Consider the following 21,020-nt stretch of genomic DNA (forward strand, 5'->3'; position numbering starts at 1 on the left):
TTGAATGCCAAGGGGCAATGAGGGATTGCTTTATTAAGAAAGGCAAAACAGGTTTGGACTCTACTCATTGGAATTTAGAAGAATAAAAGATGATCTCATTGAAACATTTCAGATACTTAAGGGGCTTGTTGGGGTAAATGCTGAAAAGATCTTTCCATCATGGGAAAGTCTTGGACTAGAGGGCATAATCTCAGGATAATGGGGTAGCAAAGAGTTTTTTCTCTCATAGGATTGAGAGTTTTTGGAGAGCTGTTGACCGTGGAGAGCTATGGGGACAAAGTCCTTATGTATATTGTGTATATTGAGATTGATAGATTCTTGATCAGTAGGGCAATCAAAAGCTCTGGGGAAAGGGCATAAACGTGGGTGTGAGGAATGTCAGATCAATCATGATCCTATCGGATGATAGAACAGGCTCAAGAGGCTATATGGCCCACTCCTGTCTCTATTTCTTATGATCTTATGAATTGGATTCTCTCTTTGTGGTATTGGTCATTGCCTGGCCATGTTATTTTCACTTTTCAGCTCAAATATGTGTATTTTTCCAGGTCTTGCTGTAATTGGACTTTGACTACTTATGTATCTGAGCAGGCACAAATGGTACTAAATGCTATGTAATTATTAATGGCTTCTCCACTTCTGACCTTCTGAATGGGAGATGGTCATTGATAAAGCAGCTGAAGATGATTGATCCTTGGACATTCCCTTCATGTCCTCCTGCAGTAATGTTCAGGAGCTATCTCCAACCAGTGAAGAGTTTTGCTACAGATCTTTGATGCAGCACTCAGTCAAATACAACTTTGATGTCAATGGCAGTCACTTTCACCTAACCTCTGAAATTCTTTTGTCCCTGTTTGAATCAAGGCTATAATATATTCAGGGGCTGAGTGGCCCCAGTGGAACCCAAACTGGGCATCACTGAGTGGGTTATTGCTGAGCATGTGTTGCTTGATAGCCAGTGTCAATGACATCTTCTGTCTCTTTACTAATGATTGAGAGTAGACTAATGGGGCGGTTATTGGCTGGGTTAGTCAGTCCTGCTTTTTCTTGAGAAGCAGATTCTGGAATGCCTGCATAGCTCCACCCCACTCTGTGTGTCTTCTGGCATCAACCTTCCCCAGGAGGAAGAGGCAGCTGGAGTGAGGTCAACATCTCACATCTTCTTCTCACCTTGTCATTGATACTGTGCTCCCCTGGCTAAGGCAGTGGAGTGCAGGTCCCATGCCTCACTGAGCATTCTGCTGGACCTCAGTCTGCATGACATGTGAGTCGACACAGCCAAGTACATGTGTACCAGAGCCAGCACTGATATCTGATCACACTGATGGACTCCTTCATTCTTCATTTCATCTCAAAGACTACCTGTGGCAAAACTGCCTGATGTTTTTATGCCTTTCGCAGCAATTCAACCAAGTTATTACTTGCCAAGAATGAAGCTAATCTTCTGCTTGGCCTGAGAAGGTACCTGGTTGCTTGCAGTCCAATGAGTGTAGGAGATCTAAGGTATTTCTTTCTCGACTCGCTGTGGAGATGTGTCAGTATCAGACTCACCAGATTGTGTCCCATGGTCTAATCTTGTCTATTCGCCGAAGTGAAAATCTCTGGTGGAGAGTGCAGGTGAACACCTTGCCGAGGAATCTTCTGGGGCTTCACCAGCTTCGTTCTCTGAGATGGAAGTGGGACTGAGGGTCTCTAGCACTGGTTGTAGAGTCATACAGGATGGACACAGACCCTTCAGTCCAACTGGACCATGCTGAATGTAATCCCAAATTAAACTAGTCCCACCTGCCTGCTTTTGGCCCAGATCACTACAAACCTTTCCTATTCATGTAACTTACCAAATATCTTTTAAACATTGTAATTATACCCGCATCACCACTTTCTTAGGAAGTTCATGCCACACGTGAACCACCCTCAGTGTAAAACATTTGCCTCTTATGTCTTTTTTAAATCTCTCCCACTCATCTTAAAAATATGCCAACTAGTCTTGTAATCCCTATTCCAGGGAAAAGATAACTACCATTAACTCTTCCAATACTTTCTCGTTATTTTATAGACTTCCATCAAATCGCCTCTCAACTTCCTGATGGTGGAATCCATCTTATTATTATCCACGGTGTTTCCTGGACATCCCTCCTGTTTGTACTGTTATCTATATCCTGAGCTGCTGAACCATTGATAGTTCTGTCTGGTTCACTCTCTTCTTAGGGGAGGTTCCTTGGGTGCTACTAGTGCCTGCACAAAAGAAGGGAGGGAGATTAGTTGTGGAAGATGTTTAAGAGTTAGGAAGAGGAAGGATGAGTTCGCGTCGGTGGTAATGGGAGAGAATCACAGCACAGTGAAGCTGATAGAGTTTGTTGCCCATTGGTGTCTCCTACTCTTCTCTGGCTTAATCTAGTATATCTTCCTCATCAGGAGAAAGAAGTTTGATGGTTCCAATCCTGTGACAGAACTTGGACCTTGTAACAATGTTGAGGGTCAATTTATCCCACAATGAGACAAAGAAAAGGATTGAGTATAATGGAAGTGGATGTAAGAACCATTGTGCTCATACATGTGGAGCAGAGGCAATGAAGTGTTCAATGAGTGTGTAAGTAGTGTAGAGAGTAGGTAGGATGATTAACGACATTTTAAGTCGTCATTGGACAAGCATATGGACGTACATGGAATAGTGTAGGTTAGATGGGCTTCAGATTGGTATGACAGGTCGGCGCAACATTGAGGGCCGAAGGGCCTGTACTGCGCTGTAATGTTCTATGTTCTATGTTCTATGATGAGCCATTTGGCGGGATGAGATGAGTGGGAGTTCTTGAGAGGTCATGATGCATGCAGTAATGAAAGTTGTAGCCCATGAGCTTTTATGCAATGCAGAATTGCGGTCAGTGATCGTCCTGAGTGTGAGGTAGCAGAGAGAGGAGATGGTGGAACTGGCACTTGCAGAGTACAGGAAATTATTGAACTGTTCTGTGCATCCCTTATGACAGCACTGGCCCAGTTCTGAAGAAGGGTCACTGAACCTGAAACATCAACTCTGATTTCTCTCCACTGATGCTGCCGGACCTGCTGAGTTATTCCAGCAACCTCTGTTTTTTATTCCTCAGAGACTGAAGCAGTCCATGTCCAAATGCAGCAAGACCTGGGTAATATCCAGACTTGGGCTGGCAAGTGACAGGTAACATTTGTACCACATGCCAGACTATCTCCAGCAAGAAAGAATTCAAACATCATGCCTTGATGTTCAATAGCACTCTCCACTATCCATGTCATTGACCATGAATTGAACTGGACCAGACATATAAATACAGTGGCTACAAGAGACTAGGAGGTAAGTGACTAGGAATTCTATGGTGAGTAACTCACCTCCTGTCTCCAGAATATCTGTCCACCATCCACGAGACATGAGTCAGGAGGGTGATGGAACACTCCACAGTTGCCTAGTTGAATGCAACTGCAACAAAACTCAAGAAACTTGCCACCATCCAGGTTCCTTTGAAAGCACTTTCCAAATCAGCAGTTTGTACCACTTTGCAGCCTATGGTTACATGGGAACTTGCAAGTACCTCTGCAAGTCACACATCACCCTGATTTGGAATTATATCATCATGACTTCATAGTCATTGTGCCAAAACCCTGAACCTTCTTCTCTGACAGCACTATCTTCCCAGGATTATTATGATGGACAATAAATGCCAGCTTCAACTTTCATGAGAATTGTGAAAGTGATCAGAGTTAAAAATAAATAGATTAGTAACAAACCGAGCTGAATTTTTTGAGGCAATAAATATTCTAATAGGTAATCTAGCATCTGTTCATATACATGCAATAAGGTTCCACATTAGACATTTGTGGCCAAAATGAGGATGCAATGCAGCTATTTGACTTTTATAGGCAATTGCTTGGGAGAGAGTAGACTGAGAATAGGGATATTCCATAGGGAGAAAGTGAGGACTGCAGATGCTGGAGATCAGAGCTGAAAAATGTGTTGCTGGAAAAGCGCAGCAGGTCAGGCAGCATCCAAGGAGCAGGGGAATCGACATTTCGGGCATAAGCCCTGAAAAAGGGCTTATGCCCGAAACGTTGATAATCCTGCTCCTTGGATGCTGCCTGACCTGCTCCGCTTTTCCAGCAACACATTTTTCAGCAGCGATATTCCATATACAGTATATTCAGGTTGGTAGTACCGGCAGGAAGTATCCTCCAGGATCTCTGCAGCCTCATCTTTTCACTATTTTAGTTATTATCAAACAACACCAGATTATAGTCCAACAGGTTTATTTGGAAACACTAGTTTTTGGAGCGCTGCTCCTTCATCAGGTAGCTGTACAGCAGGATCATAAGACACAGAATTTATAGCAACAGATCACAGTGTAATGCATGCAACTGATACGATATATTGAACAAATCTAGAGTGCTGTTAAGTTTTTCATCTTTTAGAATGGCTTGCAGGTTGCAGTTCATTAATATGTAAATCCCAGAACTTCTTTCAAGTCACATTCTCAAGATAACTTAAGGTTTTATATAAAAAAAAAGTGATATCTCAGCTCAGGCAAAACATTAAAGGTGTGAGGTTAGAGTCTGTCTGTATCCCAATCTTAAGTCAAACTGATTCTATTTCCAAAGTAGGAATTGATAAAATGTTACATGGATTTACTGTCTGCATTGACTGCCTGCAGATTGTGTGTTTTTTGAATAAAATAGAATGTATTTATTAGAATGTTAATATTAATAGAATGTATTAATTACATCTCCATAGCTATCTGATAAAGGAGTAGCACTCCGATAGCTAATACTTCCAAATAAACCTGTTGGACTATAACCTGGTGTTATGAGGTTTTTCATTTTATCCACTAAAGTCCAACACTGGCACCTCCACACCATGGCGAACATTGACACCACTGTTTTAGTGACCATGTTAGTTCAACAGTAAGTAGTGTAGAAAGGAACAGGAAGCTTAAGATGAGTGTATATTTGAGATAATCACAGAAGCAGGTTAAAGAGAAAAAACATACTGTTATCTGCTTTGCATCTACTGCTTCAAAAAGCCCGATTGATGACTCATCAACCCAAAAAGAATCATGATATAATAATGACATTGAAATTTGAATCTCAGTGTCTTGAATGCAGAAGATTACTTTATCTACGAGATAAAATGCTGTCGTGAATCTGATCATTTTCACGATTGTCACAAATTACATGATTGCTTGCCTATTCTAAATAAAACAGAATCATTAATAAATTTTTCAAAAACATTTTTATCATTCCCAAATACATTATTGTAAAGGTATTCAAAATCTTTTGAACTTGCCTGTTAATATGTTTCCAATTCCAGACGAGGGTTTTCCTGTGGATCATAACCATGCTGGGTGTCACAAACAATATCTCCTAATGAAACAGCTTGACTCCATAAGGATACGGGGTGTTTAAAACATCCATCTCCGTGATGGATTGCTGCATGTAGATTTTCTATATGAGTTCAGTGCTAGAATATTTCCATGTGACCGGATTAAGGCCATCGATACTAGAATCCCACCTACCATTTTTAAATGCCCCTATCTCTGTTCAAATATGAATGTGAGCATGAAAATCTGGCCTATGGTGTTCAACAGAATAATTACCTTGTCAAGAAAAATAATGGTAACTGGAATTCTGAAATTAAGAGCAGAAACAGCTACAAATGCACCGAAGATTCTTCAATATAACAAAAGTAACATTTAAATATGGACCCTTCATCAGAACTGAGCAATAAATGAGTAATGAAATGAAGTGAGCAGAATGAAAAATGGAGTGCAGTAGAAAGAGGGAGTCAGTGGAATATTCAAATTTTAGGTTTATTGAAAGCTAGTACTGACCTGGTTTCACATGTATGAACATCTTACCAATGAAATGGTAAAATTTACTAAAAGCCCAACAATTAATGAGAAAAATTGAATGGAAATCTGAAATAAAAGTGGAATTCTATAATTGGCATCTATAAGATTGTGCAATGATGTTATTATTCTGCATAAAAGATGATAAGTTGAATGAAGAGGGTAATTTGAACCAATCTACTTTCTCTGGTGGGTAAGTTCAAAATAAGGAGATGTAAACTGATTAATAAAGGTAAGCCATTCAGGCATGATGTCAGAACATCATCCTTCACAGGACTAATTGTCAAAACCTTCAACTTCATGAAAACCTGTTGAATCTTTGAAAATGTAAAAGACTGAGATTGATATACTTTAATTGCCAGGGTATGAATGATTATGAACCTCAGGCAGGTTAATATAGACTCAGTATAGATCAGATGTAATTAAATGATATGGTAGAAGGCTTGAGGGGCTCAAATGCCCACTGCTGTTTCTATATTTCTGTGAGATATGCAGAAGAGCACAAGGTGCAGTAGAGAATTGTGGACTGCACATTGCCCGTTGGTCATGATGCCATTTAATATTCATTTTAGGGATGAACTTCAATCATCTTTTAATATTTATTCACTGGCTAATCTAGCATATATTGCCCATCCCCATTTGCCCAGAAAGCTGGTCAGAGTCAACCACATCAGTATGGGTCTGGAGTCACACATAGGCTGGACCAGTTAAAGATGGGAGTTTCCTACCCTAAAGAACATTAGTGAACCAAATGAGCTTTTCCAACAATTGAGAATGATCTTATGGTCATTCAAAGTTAAAAAATCTCACAACACACCAGGTTATAGTCCAACAGGTTTATTTGAAAGCACTAGCTTTCGCAGCACTGCTTCCAAATTAACCTGTTGGACTATTACCTGGTGTGTGTTTTTTAACTTTGTACACCCCAGTCCAACACCGGCAACTCCAACTTATGGTCATGATGAGACTCTTAATTCCAGATTTTTATTGAATTCAAATTCCGCCATCGAATTTGGGTTCCCAGAACATTACCTGGGTCTCTGGATTAACAGTCTAGTGATATTACCACTAGGCTCTCATCTCTATTGGTTTTGTTTGTGTTCTATTTTGTTGTCTGTAAATAAAAGCTCATGTTTGGAATTGTTTCCCTACTGGACAATAACAAGTTACATGTCTCCGGTGTGCACTGGGGACATGGTAGTGCTGACTTGGGGTGTTCAAATGGAATGTAGCTGTGAGCAAGTAGGCTGTGTGGTCTGGTGGTTAAACAGCAATGAGGGTGAGAGAATGGGGGTTACATGCATAAGGGAGTGTGAAACATGTGACCTCTGTGCCGCAAGCAGCATGGCTTTGTGGATGCTGTGCAGATAGGCTGGCAGTGAGGGGCAATGGTGGTCTGTCAACACTTATTTAGGGCTCAATGGCATGGATGGCATGGATGGACTTAACATTGAGTTCAACACGTTCAGAATGTGAACCCATGCCCATTCCTTGCCTTTCTTTTAGCTTTACTTGTTACAATTTCCTCTGCCCAACTCCAGTGGGACAAACTGTTCCTTCCGGTTTGGCAGCTGGACACACCATTGTTCTGCATTTCTCACACTCCAATCACTTAATCTGCACTATCAGCAGCTTTTGTCCGCCAGCACTCCATCGCGCTCCCCCCCATCCCCCATCCTCCACTATTACATAAATGCTCTCCCCTCCACATTTCACTTCAGCTCTGATTAAGAGTCACCTAGTCTCAAAACGTTAGCTTGATCTCACTCCATGGATGCAGCCTGACTCTCTGTGATTTACAGCATTTTTTGTTTTTGGTTCAGATTCCAGCATCTTCAGTAATTTGCTCCTAGTTAATAAACTGAGTTTGGTAAGGCACAATGAGAAATCTCACTGGGTCACACACCAAAACCCCCTTCTAAATTCAACACAACTTGCACTTAGGCAAATATATGTAAGTTTCAAACCAAAGAGTCTGCAAATAGATAAAAATACATTAAGTGAGTGAGAAAACATTTAATAGATGGAATTTGATGTGGGAGAAGCCAATGTTGTTGAGTTTGGTGGGAAGGACATTAATTATGGAGACGGATTGCAAAGACTGTAGTACAGATAAATTCTGCAAACCTTGTATATGAATAACACATGGTAGCATGCAAGTTCAGCAAGTAATCATGAAAGCAAATGGAATATCGGACTTTATTTATGTGAGATAGAGGGAAGTCTTATGGCAAATGCAGTAGGCATTGATGAAAATGCATTGAGTAAACTAGAATCAATTTTGACTTCATTACAGAAGAATACACTTCTCTTGGAAGATGTTCAGATGAGTTTTGCTCAGCTGAGACTTTGGATGAAAAGTTTGTCTGATGAGGAAGTATTGAGCTGGTTGGGCATGTACTCATTGAACTTTAAAAGAATGAGAGGTGATCCTATTGAAACATATTAAATTCTGATGGAGCTTCACACATTGGTGTTGAATGGTTATTCCCCTTCCTATGATGGAGTCCTGAACTGAAGGCCTATTTTGAAATAAGAAGCCTCCTATTTAAGATCGTGATAATAATTTCTTCTGCAAGTGTGTTAATCTTGAGAATTCCATTTCCCACAGAGGTGAGGGGGTTGGGTCATTGAATGTATTCAATCCAAAGTCAAGCAGACTTTAGTTCTGCAGGGGAATTGAGGTGAATGAGGGGTTGGAGGAAATTGGAATTAAGGCCACAATCAGATCAGGCATGATTTTGTTGAATAGTGGAGGCAGGTACAATGGGCAAAGTGGGTGAGTCCTCTCCTAGGTATTTTATAAGAGCAGAAAGTGCTGGAAAAACTCAGAGCGTCACGCAGTACCTGCAGAGAGTGAATGAATGACCCTTTTTAGTCCAATATGATTTCTTTGGAAGATGCTTTTAGATCGGTTGAGTTTCTCCAGCAACTTCTGTTTTTATTTCAGATCTCCAGTAAGTGTAGTATTTTGCTCCTGTTTATGTTATTCTCAGTCAGATCTTTTCATTTAGAAGCTGCTATTTTCTATGTTCCATCAAATCCAACTCGTTGAGAGTGTGGTGCTAGCAAAGCACAGCAGGTCAGGCAGCATCCAAGGAGCAGGAGAATCGACGTTTCGGGCATAAGCCCTTCATCAGGAGCCACTGCAGTCCTCACTTTCTCCTCCACAAATCCTATTAGGTAATTTTACACTAATTATATAAGGCTTCTTTTAATGAAAGCTTTATTTGCAGAACATTTTGAATTCACAGCACAACCCTCATCTACTCCTTTAGTTAATTACTCATGAAAGATAATCTGCATCACTCAAACCTGCAATGAAAGGTTGGATGTTGGATTAATACCTCGGGCAAGAAGGAGGTTTTCTGTGAAACCAGCAAATTAGCTGATTTTGCCAGAGGGAGTACATCGTGCCCAGCTGCTCTGATTTTCAGCAGTGTTAGTTCATGTCAAGAAAGCAATTGAGAAGCATGGCATCACCAATCAGTTCCAAATTTGAAATGCTGCTGCCTATGTAGATCAACATTAACAAGATCTTACAAGACGCTCTTAGGCATTACTTTTCTGTTCGCATTGGCATGCTAACATGTCTAGCATTCTTCAATTCATTTCTGTCCTTGCGTTATGCTTTTTTTGGATATTTACATTTCATAGCCTCCAGCACTCAATATTATCCCTACATTTATATAGCCTTAAAATATTAACTGGAGCCCTCTTATATTTTCACTCATCTGCTCGGGAATTATAGAATTTGTGCCATTTGATCCTGAGCCCTTTTGACAATTAAGTCACAAAATTGTTTTTTTTGCTTGTGTATTTTATGTAAACTAATGTGACAGATGTTGTCTTTTATGAAATTCTTGTATATATAAGTGATGAATTTATTTGTGAACTTTGTTAGAACTTATAAATGGTATACACTATAGATCTTTATACAGTTTAATTCTTCAGCCTGTGTAAAAAACTTAAAGGCCATGAAATTACTTCATATAGTAGTCTCCTGAGTCTTCTGCAGTAGCTCTCATTTGCAAGTTCACTGCAAGTACAGTGAAATGAGTCATAAGATACATGGGGAGCCTGTTCACTAATTAATGTGAAAATTTAGTTTCTTTAGTTTTTTTTTAAAACTTCATTCATAGGATGTCGGCATCTCTGGCTAGGCCATCATTTATTGTCCATCCTTAATTGTTCAGAGGCTAGTTAAGACCTATTGCTGTGAATCTGGAGTCACATGTCAGCCAGACCAGGAAAGGATTATGTATTTCCCTCACTAAAGGATTTTAGTAAACCAGATGGATTTTTATGATAATTGGCAGTGCTTTCATCATTGCCATTAGGCTTTCTTTTTATTCCAGACGTATCTGAATTCAGATTTCACCCTCTGCCATGGTGGAATTTAAACCCACGTCCCCCAAACATTAGCCTGGGTTTCTGGATTACTTAATTACCTGCTTCCACTCCCTCAGGGGGTGACCCTTGAAGATCTCCTGGCCTCCAACAGAACTATGGCCTTTCTCTTCTTGCCTACTGTCGTCATAATGCTTTTAGTTAATTACTGTGGAACTTGCTCTCTTCCCTCATGTTCTGTAAGGTGTGGCCTGCCTTTCAGGAAAGCAGGCTCCCCATACAATGTGTCACAAAGTTGGTCCTCCTTTCTAAAAGCTGTTCCTTTTCTCAAGGATACTGCATCCTTGGTTTCTTTCAGGTGGGAGGGGGGATGTCGTAAACAGGCCAGGCTCCAAAACAGCTGGGTTTGGTACAGAAATGAAAGGCTTTTCGTTTATATGTAAATAACTGAATGTTTAGGCGAAAGCTTTTATGTTTTTTTGAAGTAACCTGTAAAGTCAAGCGGGCGTAGTCCTAGCTGAGCAGTTCAGTCCAGAACTAATTAAGGAGTTCAGCTGTGGAGCTGTGTGGAAACAGGCTGCGAGACTCTCTCTCCTTCTGCTGTTCTAACTTCGACCTGTGAGCCTTTGTTTCATTTTTACTATGTTTAAGGGGTTTGTTTATTGGGACCGTTGTGCATATTCAGAACAGCATAATTAAGTCTAGTTTGGTGTTCCTTATTCTGTTCTTTATGTTTCATTCTGTAATTTTATTAATACATTTTTGTCTGTTTTAAAACCTGGCAATCAACCTAGCTAACTTACTCTGGGTAATTTTCACTGTACACTTACTGATACCAATTGCAAAGTTATGGTCTGGGCTGCCTACTTTTGAGTGGTCTGGTCTAGCCAATAACAGATGTGATTTGGAAACAACGTTAGCAGTTACGTACTGACTGGAGGAGCTGTAGATCATGGAGAGAAACTGGCAGATTCATAGAACCCATGTGACCCTAAGCTTCAATCATGTAGATGTAAGTTTAGGAGGCAGGTGTACTCCAAATTTGAATACTGTCTATCTTGATCTGTACTGTGGTCAAACCCATGACCACTTCCATCTAGAAGGACAAGGGCAACCCATACATATATCGCCGTTCCTTCACTATCATTGGGTCAAAATCCTGGAAAGCCCTCCTGGATGGCATTCTGGGTCAACCTACCGCACGTCCACTGCAGTGGTTCAAGAAGATAGGTCACCACCACCTTTTCAAGGGCAACTAGGGACGGGTAATAAGTGCTGGCCCAGCCAACAATATTCGCATCCTATGAATGAGAAAAAGAATTATGGGTGCAGAGATGGATCCCTGCACTAGAAGTCAGGCTATCCACCTCTGGTGCCATCTGTTCCAGTGGTGTTACTCAGAAAGGATTTCTTTCTTTCTTATCAGTGGTAATTTTGGCACCTTAAATCTGAAGACCTGTCTTTACTGCACAGTGAGAAAAAGAATGACTTAGCAAAACTTTGAATGGCTTATGTATACACCTTTCTATAGTATCAATGTAGATTTCACCATTTTCCTCATTTCCCCTTCCCCCCACCTTATCCCAGTTCCAACCTTCCAGCTCAGCACCATCCTCATGACCCGTCCCATCTGTCCATCTTCCTTCCCACCTTTCCGGTCCACCCTCTCCTCCAAACTATGACCTTTACCGCCCCCCCCCCCCCCAGCTGCATTCCTGATGAAGGGCTTTTGCTCGACACGTCCATTTTCCTGCTCCTTGGATGCTGCCTGACCTGCTGTGCTTTTCCAGCACCACACTCTCGACTCTAATCTCCAGCATCTGTAGTCCTCACTTCCACCTACCTTTCTATATCAGTCACGTCAGGGTATGTTATTACGCTAAAAAGGCTTGGCCATATGTACACTTTCCTAAAAGAGCTCATGGTTATTATGCATTTTGAAATTCACTCTTGAAAGTACTTCAAAGTTAATAATGTTTTCAAAATTCTCAGCATTTGGTAGTTAAGACATCATGGCATGATGCTTAATTCTCTCATGCTGATGTAACGGAATTGAGAATGCAGATGAGCCTGAATACCAGCATGTTGGTATAACGCTGACCGGAACTGATGATAGTAACTGAATGTGTCACTCAATACTGAGTCTTCGCTGTTGGCATTTCAATTTTACACATTGGTCACCAGATTGGAGAGGAAGGAAAACAAAACTGTGAAAAATTCAACTAAGGTTGTACAAATGCATCAAGCATCTCCAGTCAAAAATAAGCCATCAGATGAATGATTGCTGCCTATTATCAAGAGTTTCACAGGCATCTGATAAGATTTCATTTATATTGTGGAGAGAAAATAAGAACCTAATCTGGCATTTTAAAGCAGATGAAGGACTGCAGTTGCTTTAGGACATATCCCAAAGAAATTATACTTCAATGAAAACTAGAATTATTTGTGTATGAACACCTTCATCTTCTGCATTGTGTCACTGCTTTCTCTTCCACTATAATTGATCAACAATAGATGAGATTCAGTTCAAAGGGAAGTTAATGAAAGAATTTAAAATTATGAAGTGTTCTGGCAGAATAAGTGGGGATTAAAGTTATTTCCTCTGCTTGTGAAGTCAGTGATGCGATATCATCAATTTAAAATGATCACAATGAGAATGAGAAGAGAGGTTTTGCAGAAATTCATTTACACAGAAGCTGTTAGAATATAGAATGCAGAGATCATTACATTTTCAAGAAAAATCGATAAACAAATGAAGCCGATGAAGATACAGGGCTATAGGGAATGTGCAAGACCATGGGATTAGTTTTTGATTGCACTTGCAATGAGATTGCACTGACATAATGGGTTGAATGACCTTCTTCCGTGCTGTAATTTTCGAAGATACTTTGCTTGTGCACCACAGATTACAGATCGCCTTGTCAGTATTTTTATTTTGTTTCCCCTACCCGCATGCTTACAAAAGGCTAGAAAAGGTTTCATACATCCAGTCCTGTCCAAAACATTTGACAGGCTGCTAAATAAAAGGTTCTGTGGTCATGAGGTCAAGAAGCAATCTATTCTGCCCCAGTGACTTCCTAAGAATTTCTTCTCAAGATATCCGACCAAAGATGTGTTCATATCTAACATGACCCAAGCAAATGATGTTACCTCTTACTTGCATTCCTCCTTTCACCTTTTTTGTATCACCTTGTTGGATGGTTTGGATTAGGAGACAGGGAATTTAATGCCAGCTTCCTAACAGTTCCACATCCTGAGTTAACAGGATTGAACCTAACACTGAACACCAGCTCTGCTTCTTCCTACTCTTGTCCTTCTGTTGTTTGGAGAAGGGCATTACTTGCTGTTTATTTTGACAGTGCCCACAGCAATTCAGTTGAGATTGGATAAATCAGCAGAGCTCAGAGTCAAATCTATATCTACTGCTCTAAGAAAACTTAGCATTGAGCTGCAGTTCCCTTTCCCTTCCTCCCAGATTCTTCACATCCCAGAGAAGAATCCGACAAATGCTAACCACCATTTGGTTGATACTTCCGCCAAGTTCCAATTATTTACATATGAATCAGAACACTGAATGGCAACAGACTATTAGACAACGGGACATCACAGTTGTCTCCTCATGGTTGGCAAAAGTGAGGACTGCAGTTGCTGGAAACCAGAGTCTAGATTAGCGTGGTGCTGGAAAAGCACAGCAGGTCAGGCAGCATCCGAGGAGCAGGAAAATCGACATTTCGGGCAAAAGCCTTTCATCATTCCTGGTGAAGGGCTTTTGTCCGAAATGTCGATTTTCCTGCTCCTCGGATGCTGCTTGACCTGCTGTGCTATTCCATCACCACTCTAATCTAGTCTCCTCATGGTTGGCAGCTTTGGCTCAATGATAGTGCTATTACTTCTGGGAAATGAGATTAACATTTGAAGCCCCATTTCAGAGGTTCCAACCCCTAATCCAGACTGATGAATAAGTGTATAGCATTGAGTGGATGACATCTGTCATTTGTGAGATATTGCTTTTCAAAGCATGGCTGCTAACTTTGTTTACATTATAACAAGGATTAAACTTTATCAGAGGTTTGATTGTGAAACCTTTGGGACTTAAAGTCTTGAAAGATACAATTTAAATGAAAACTCAGTCTTTCTCAGTCCACAAATGTTATCTTACAACAGGGATAATTGAATAATAGTCAGGAGTTTGAAACATAGTTGACATTTTCTGTTGTTTGCCTTGGGTGTTCATATAAATTTAGGCAAATAAACAATCAAACTAGGGTTCAAATTTAACATTGTTCTGCTTAAAGTTTTCACTACCATGCCACGTAACATTGACGTGAATTACAAAGAATTTTCTTTATTTGAAAAGGGATTAAATTTATCTTCGGCGAGCATTCAATGCGTGTGTCACCTCATCATGTGTATATGGCAACCACTCCAATTGTAATGTCACAGTATTGAAGAGTACTGAACAGAATTACATTCATTAGTGCTACTTGTTGCCTTATCTATTAAAACTTCTTGCTGGAATTTCTTTGAGAGAGCTCCTAACCCATTGCTGCAACTTCAACAGAAACACATTTTTGTGTTATGCCCCTGGTATCCATATTTGCTAGTCCAAATTTAGAGGAATCAGACAGACCACTTCCCCGCCACCACCACGCCCCAAAGCCGCTACTTTAAAAGAGCCACTTGAGATTTCTTCCAATAGTCCTGGATGAAATACAGTCAAAAGAGGAACTCCAAGATTTTTTAGTTAGCTTCAATGAGTATTATAACATTCTACATGTGAAGTATTTTTCTTTGCCAGATAGAAAGCACTTCATTTTTTAAGTGAGTCTCATTTCATTAACTTCATTACTTATGCTCCACTGTTTTAGCTAAAAGCGCATCATTTTTAAAAATTGTAACAGTGGGACAATTTTTTTTAGATTACTAAGATAAAGAATGTGAAATATGTTGAATTATTCATGAAGAAATGGCTCCCACTTTTGTATAGCTTCTGAAGACAGCTAGGAGAGCAAATTGAGCTACGGATTACTTAATAGGCAAGATCTTGCTGGAAAAATGACAGTATGTTAATGGCATATAAAAGCAAAGAACTGTGAATGCTGAATATCTGAAATAAAAACAGATAGTGCTGGAGAAGCTCAGCCAGTCTGGCAGCATCTGTGGAGAGGGAAGCAGAGTTAACGTTTCAATTCCAATATGAAATGGTGTTGTTCCCAAATGAGCATTGGGTCAGGAAGAAGGGTTCTGAAGTTGGGTCATTCCACCTGAAATATTTACTCTGATTCAACTCCACAGATGCTGCCAGTCCTGCTGAGCTTTTCCAACAATTTCTGTTTTTATTTCTGTTTCTGATTTCCATCATCTGCAGTTTGGTTCATTTTCTGAGCATTGGATTCACCATTTCTGAGTAAGCGCAACATAACACCACAATCGATGATGCACTCCATCAACTTGTTGATGATTGGAAGTGGATTGATGGGGTGGTGAATAGCCAGATTAAATTTGGTTTTTTTTGGAAGTCAGTCCATCCCTGAGCAACCTTCCAACTTGCTGGGTAAATGTCAGTGTTGTGGAACGCTTCCAATCAATTCACACCAGAGAGATGGAGGAAGATTTAACCTGACTGAACTGACCAAATAATGCCACAAGGGAGATGGAATTTGAACTGAACATTGCCACCACTGGTATTAACTGAGTCAGAACACTGAATGGGTAACCAAGTTGTTCATAGTTAGTCAGTTGACAATTAAAATATTATAATGTGAGCTCATATCTAAATGCTACCAATTCAACTTCTATTGTTAGGGAAGTGATGACTGTTGGATCCTGGGGTTAACTGCCTTTTCTCATTATTGCAGGATCCAATCTACATACCTTCCTAACTTACACCTAATTGGAGGTTAACTCAGCCCATCGGCACAGCCTCAAATCTATTCACTGGCCTTCATTCTGACCCCAACACTACCCTGAACCCACTCCCCCTCCAGTTTCAATCACGGTCTACCACCCCCCACCAAAGACTGGACCATGCTCTTCAAATAAGAATTGATTGGGTGTTTAATTGTATTCAGTTGTCATGTATTAACTGGGGGATAAACTTCATTCGTGAATGTAAGAGTAGGATGAAATTGTGATTATAGATATTTTTATCCAATCTGTTTAGACATTTGCTCTGGATCAATTGAGACTTGAAACCAAGCCTCTAGGGACACTAACACTGCAGCATGTAAGCCCTGAAATGGTGATTACAAGCATATTAAGATTGAATTTCAGTTCTAAGCTTCACAATCTGTCTGTATCCAAGTCCTAACACTTGGCCCATCCCTCTCTGGACCAGAAATAGAGCAGGCCTCACTCCAGGGTTGGAGCTTGGTCCTAACTTGGGCATTTCTGCCCAATGAGGCTGACCACCAGGCTGCCAACTGTCAATGCCAAAACATGAATTCTGTAGATGTAAACCTCTGAAACTTGCAGAAACCCCCAAGCTCAGTGTTTCCTGCTTGTTTTTGGCTGCCCCACCCCCAGTGCCCAGTGGATCAAACATTAATATCCACCCTATAAGAGTCAGTATCAAGCAATCACAAGCCATAAAACGTATGAACTCAATGCAGACTTATCCCACATTTCACAAGAGCACGACTGGAGCATCTAAGTGACATTTCCATCCCTCAGCTCTTCCATATTTGAGGTTTCTGATGTGATTACAGATGTCAGTTATGTACTAGAATATTTTTATAACTGAAATATTAAAAATATATATTCTTTCAGCACAGCAGCAGAGTACATGCTTTTCAAATTTGCAGTTGTATTTATTTTACATTAACCACATGTTCCTTCTTTTTCTTAATCTTCACCTGAACTTGCAATGTCTTAGTAATCTTTTGTTTCAATCTGTGCTACATTATAGTACCTGGAATTTGCTGCCAACAACACTCCTTACAATGTTGCAGGAACTTGTAAGAATTGAATAACTGGAGTGCAGAAGGGCTGATAAGTGGTCACCAAACTGAAAACACGAATTTCAGGCTGATTTGTGAGAGAGTTGAGATGTTGTGGTATGATATATTAGCATTTCTCCCAGATATTACGCTCTGAAAAATTTCTGGTATCGTCTAGAGCAAATTAAATAAGGTGAAGAAAGTTTTTTTAAATGGCTGGTTTATAAGATAAAAATGTATATGGTCAAAAGGATGATCTATCTTTAATGATCATGCATATAATTTAAATAAAATGAAATATTAAGTAGATGGTGTCAATGATATTTTATTTAATATCTGTTAAAAATTACTTATTCTCACTCACTAAAACCTGCAGTGGTTCAGACATTTAAATGTCTGGGATGAAGACAATTGTTCCTTAATGTCAGTCAAGCTGGTTTTACACTTTGAAACCATTAGAGAGGAGAGATTCACTTCATTACCAGCTGAGTACAGAGTCAACTCTGTTTTCTGTTCATCAAATAACATTTGAAATGTCTACTTGGAGGAACTCATTGAACGTGGGATGTACACTGTGGAGGCAAAGAAAGAGTTCCAATCAAGAGTGTGGTGCTGAAAAAGCACAGCAGGTTAGGCAGCATCTGAAGAGCAGGAGAATCAACTGGTGCTCCATCAATATGAATCGAATAAGGACACAAGCTTACAGTATTTGCTTTAGCTATCATCAGGAATCCTGATGAAGAGTTTCTCCTGCTCCTCAGGTGCTGCATGACCGGCTGTGCTTTTCCAGCACCACACGTTTTGACTCTGATCTCCAGCATCTATGGCCCTCACTTTCCTCTTTATTTATCCTCTGTCTGGCATCAAATTGTAATTCTTTTTCAAATGGTGTCTAAATTTTGAGAGATAATATTTTCTTTGTTTTAATTTAAAATAGGTGAGAATTCAGGATTTGGTTTTGCTTATTGTCAAATTAAAATGTTTTTTAAATAGATTCCCCAAATCATAGTTGTCTCATGTAGTTCTGCTAACCTCCATGCACTAACTAAAGGATGTAACAAGTATGCATGAACTTAAATAACACACTGTAACTGGTTGTTTTCTTTAGTATAGACTCACAATGAATTATTTTAAAGCAGCAGATTGAATTTCTATACTGTCGTCACCATAGTGAGATCTCACAAAGCACTTTACAGGTAAGAGTTGGATGAGAGCCAAAAAAGGGTATAGAGAGGGCTAAGTAGAGAAATAGAACATGAGACTGACAGAAATACATTTAAATATGATGAAAATTGATTTGCATTACCCATCTTTTGAAATCATTAATAATGTCAAGGTTGCCTTCAAATTTAGTGCTTGATGTGTATGGGCAATAGGAATATGGAAAACAGTGGATTGTCCAGACTATCAGGATATTGTTAGCCATCTGATCAAGAAAATTCTATCTACTTTGCTTGTCTGTTCTAGATTCTTTTCATTGGATATGTTTTCTCTCTTTCCTTAGGTTTATATTTCGTCCTGCTAAATGTTATTTGTCAGTAATTTCACACTGCCCATTCTGAGTTATCACTTTGCTGAAGGCATTAATTGATACTGCAATATAATTCCACAGGGATTGAACACTCTCCATTACCTAATTCAAAACTAATGAATTATTTCTGAAGTCTAGACCCTGGTGTAATGTGCAGAAATGCAGAAGCCATTTCTCCTCAGCAAGGTTTCTCAAACAGTTCTGTGAAAATTGCTGAGCTAATCTATTTTAAGAATATTGGTTGAGGGATAAATGGACATCAGGAAGGTGGTGGTTCCCAGCATCCTTTGATAAGGTAAAGATTTTCTTTAAGAGGAGGGATGGAGGGTGTGATTGTTGATTGTGGTGGATAGGTATCAATTATTCGGACTGCTTTGTCCTCGATAGTGTCAAGCTTCTTAAATGTTGTTGGGGCTGCACTCATCCAGGCTCATGGAGAATATTCCATCACTTACTAACCTTGTAGCTAATGGCTAGATTTCAACAGTGAGGAGGTGAGTTACTTGCAAGAATTCCTAACCTCTGACCTGCTGTTGCAGTGGCAGTAGCTATATGCCCTGTCCTGTTAAGTTTTTGATTCAACATCCTCCCACAATTTAAAACTTCTAAATAACTGTTGACACTTGTTAGCAAGTCATCATAAGTTTACACTTTTCACTTTATGCACGATTTACACAAATCTTCTCACAGGTAGCTGACCCAAAGGACATCTGGATGCTAAATTTCTACCCAAAAATGATTGAAAAAGAATTTATCACCATTTAGAATGTAGTACAATTGAAATGGCTGTCATTGAAAATTATTTGCCAGATCTCTGCCTGGCATAACCGACTAATTCTGGTGTGGCGATGCTTTATAAGTGAAGACTTGCATTTCTGTTGGTCTAGATTTTATACCTCCCTGCAAATTGGACATGTTTTAGACAGGGATAGGGCATGTAAAATATGTTAGGTGGTTAGCCCACCACCATCCTCCTCACCCCCAGTGTCTTTTATTCATATATCGAATGAGAGCATTGCTCGCTAGTCCAGCATTTATTGCTCACCCTGAATTGCCCAGAGTGCAGTTGAGAGTGAACAATATTGGTGTGGATCTGGAGTCACGTGTAGAGTCATTGAGTCATACACACCAACCAGACATCCCAAACTGAACTAAACCTATTTACCAGCATTTGAACCATATCCCTCTAAACCCTTCTTATTCATATATCCATCCGGATTTCTTTTAAATACTGTAATTATACCAGCCTCCACCACTTCCTCTGGCAACTTGTTCCATACATGCACCACTCTCTGCATGGAAATGTTACCCCTTCAGCTCTTTTTAAAATCGTTCCCCTCTCACCTCATACCTCTCACCTTTGGACTCCCCCACCCGAGGAAAAATATCTTGGCTATTTATACTATCCATGTCCTTCATGATTTTATAAACCTCTGTAGGTCACCCCTTAGCTTCCGTCACTCCAGGGAAAGCAACCCCAACCTATTCAGCCTTTTCCTATAATTCAAACTCTTCAGTCCCAACAACAACCTTGTAAATCTTTTCTGCATACTCTCAAGTTTTACAACATCCTTCCTGTAGAAAGGCAACCAAAATTTATTGCACCATTCCAAAAGTGGTCTCATCATTGTCCTGTACGACCAGAACATGGCATCCCAATTCTGATACTCGATGCTCTGACCAAAGAACGCAAGCATACAAAACACCTTCTTCACCAGTCTGTCTACCTACAACTTCACTTTCAAGGAATTATGCACCTGCACCCCTCAGTCTCTGTTCGGCAACATTCCCCAGGTCCCTATTATTAAGTGTATATGTCCTGCTCTGGTTTGCCTTACCATAAATGCAACACTTCACATTTATTAAAATTAAGGTCCATCTGTCACTCCTTGGCCCATTGGCCAATCTGATCAAGGTCCTGTTATACTCTGAGATAATCTTCTTTACTGTCCTGGACACCACCTACAGGTTGTTCTGCAATAACACCCATTTTATTAATACGAATTTGCTATAATGCAATTGACAAATTGGAGACACTGTTTCTATATTGCAAACTTTTAAAGTGTGTATTGGTTACAACATGATTCCGGCCCCATTAGTTTAAATAATGCTGCTATTACATGATTTTCTTACAACACAGGATTGCACGAGAATGGAACCACCACATTATAACAGAACTAACTGGTTTTTAAGGCCATCTGCAAACTTACTAACCGTACCTCCTATATTCACATCCAAATCATTTCTATAAATAATAGAAAGCAGTGGACGCAACACCAATCCTTGTGGCATACTGCTGGTCACAGGCCTCCAGTCTGAAAAGCAACGTTCCAC

General features: G+C 39.9%; 1 protein-coding gene across 12 annotated transcripts in view; it reads left to right on the plus strand.

Moving 5' to 3' along the window:
* Positions 1-21,020, plus strand: part of tenm4 (teneurin transmembrane protein 4) — a 660,982-nt gene that overhangs the window by 256,959 nt on the left and 383,003 nt on the right. The window lies entirely within an intron of this gene.

The sequence above is a fragment of the Chiloscyllium plagiosum genome, chromosome 6 (assembly GCF_004010195.1).
Source record: "Chiloscyllium plagiosum isolate BGI_BamShark_2017 chromosome 6, ASM401019v2, whole genome shotgun sequence".
Classification (NCBI taxonomy): Eukaryota; Metazoa; Chordata; class Chondrichthyes; order Orectolobiformes; family Hemiscylliidae; genus Chiloscyllium; species Chiloscyllium plagiosum.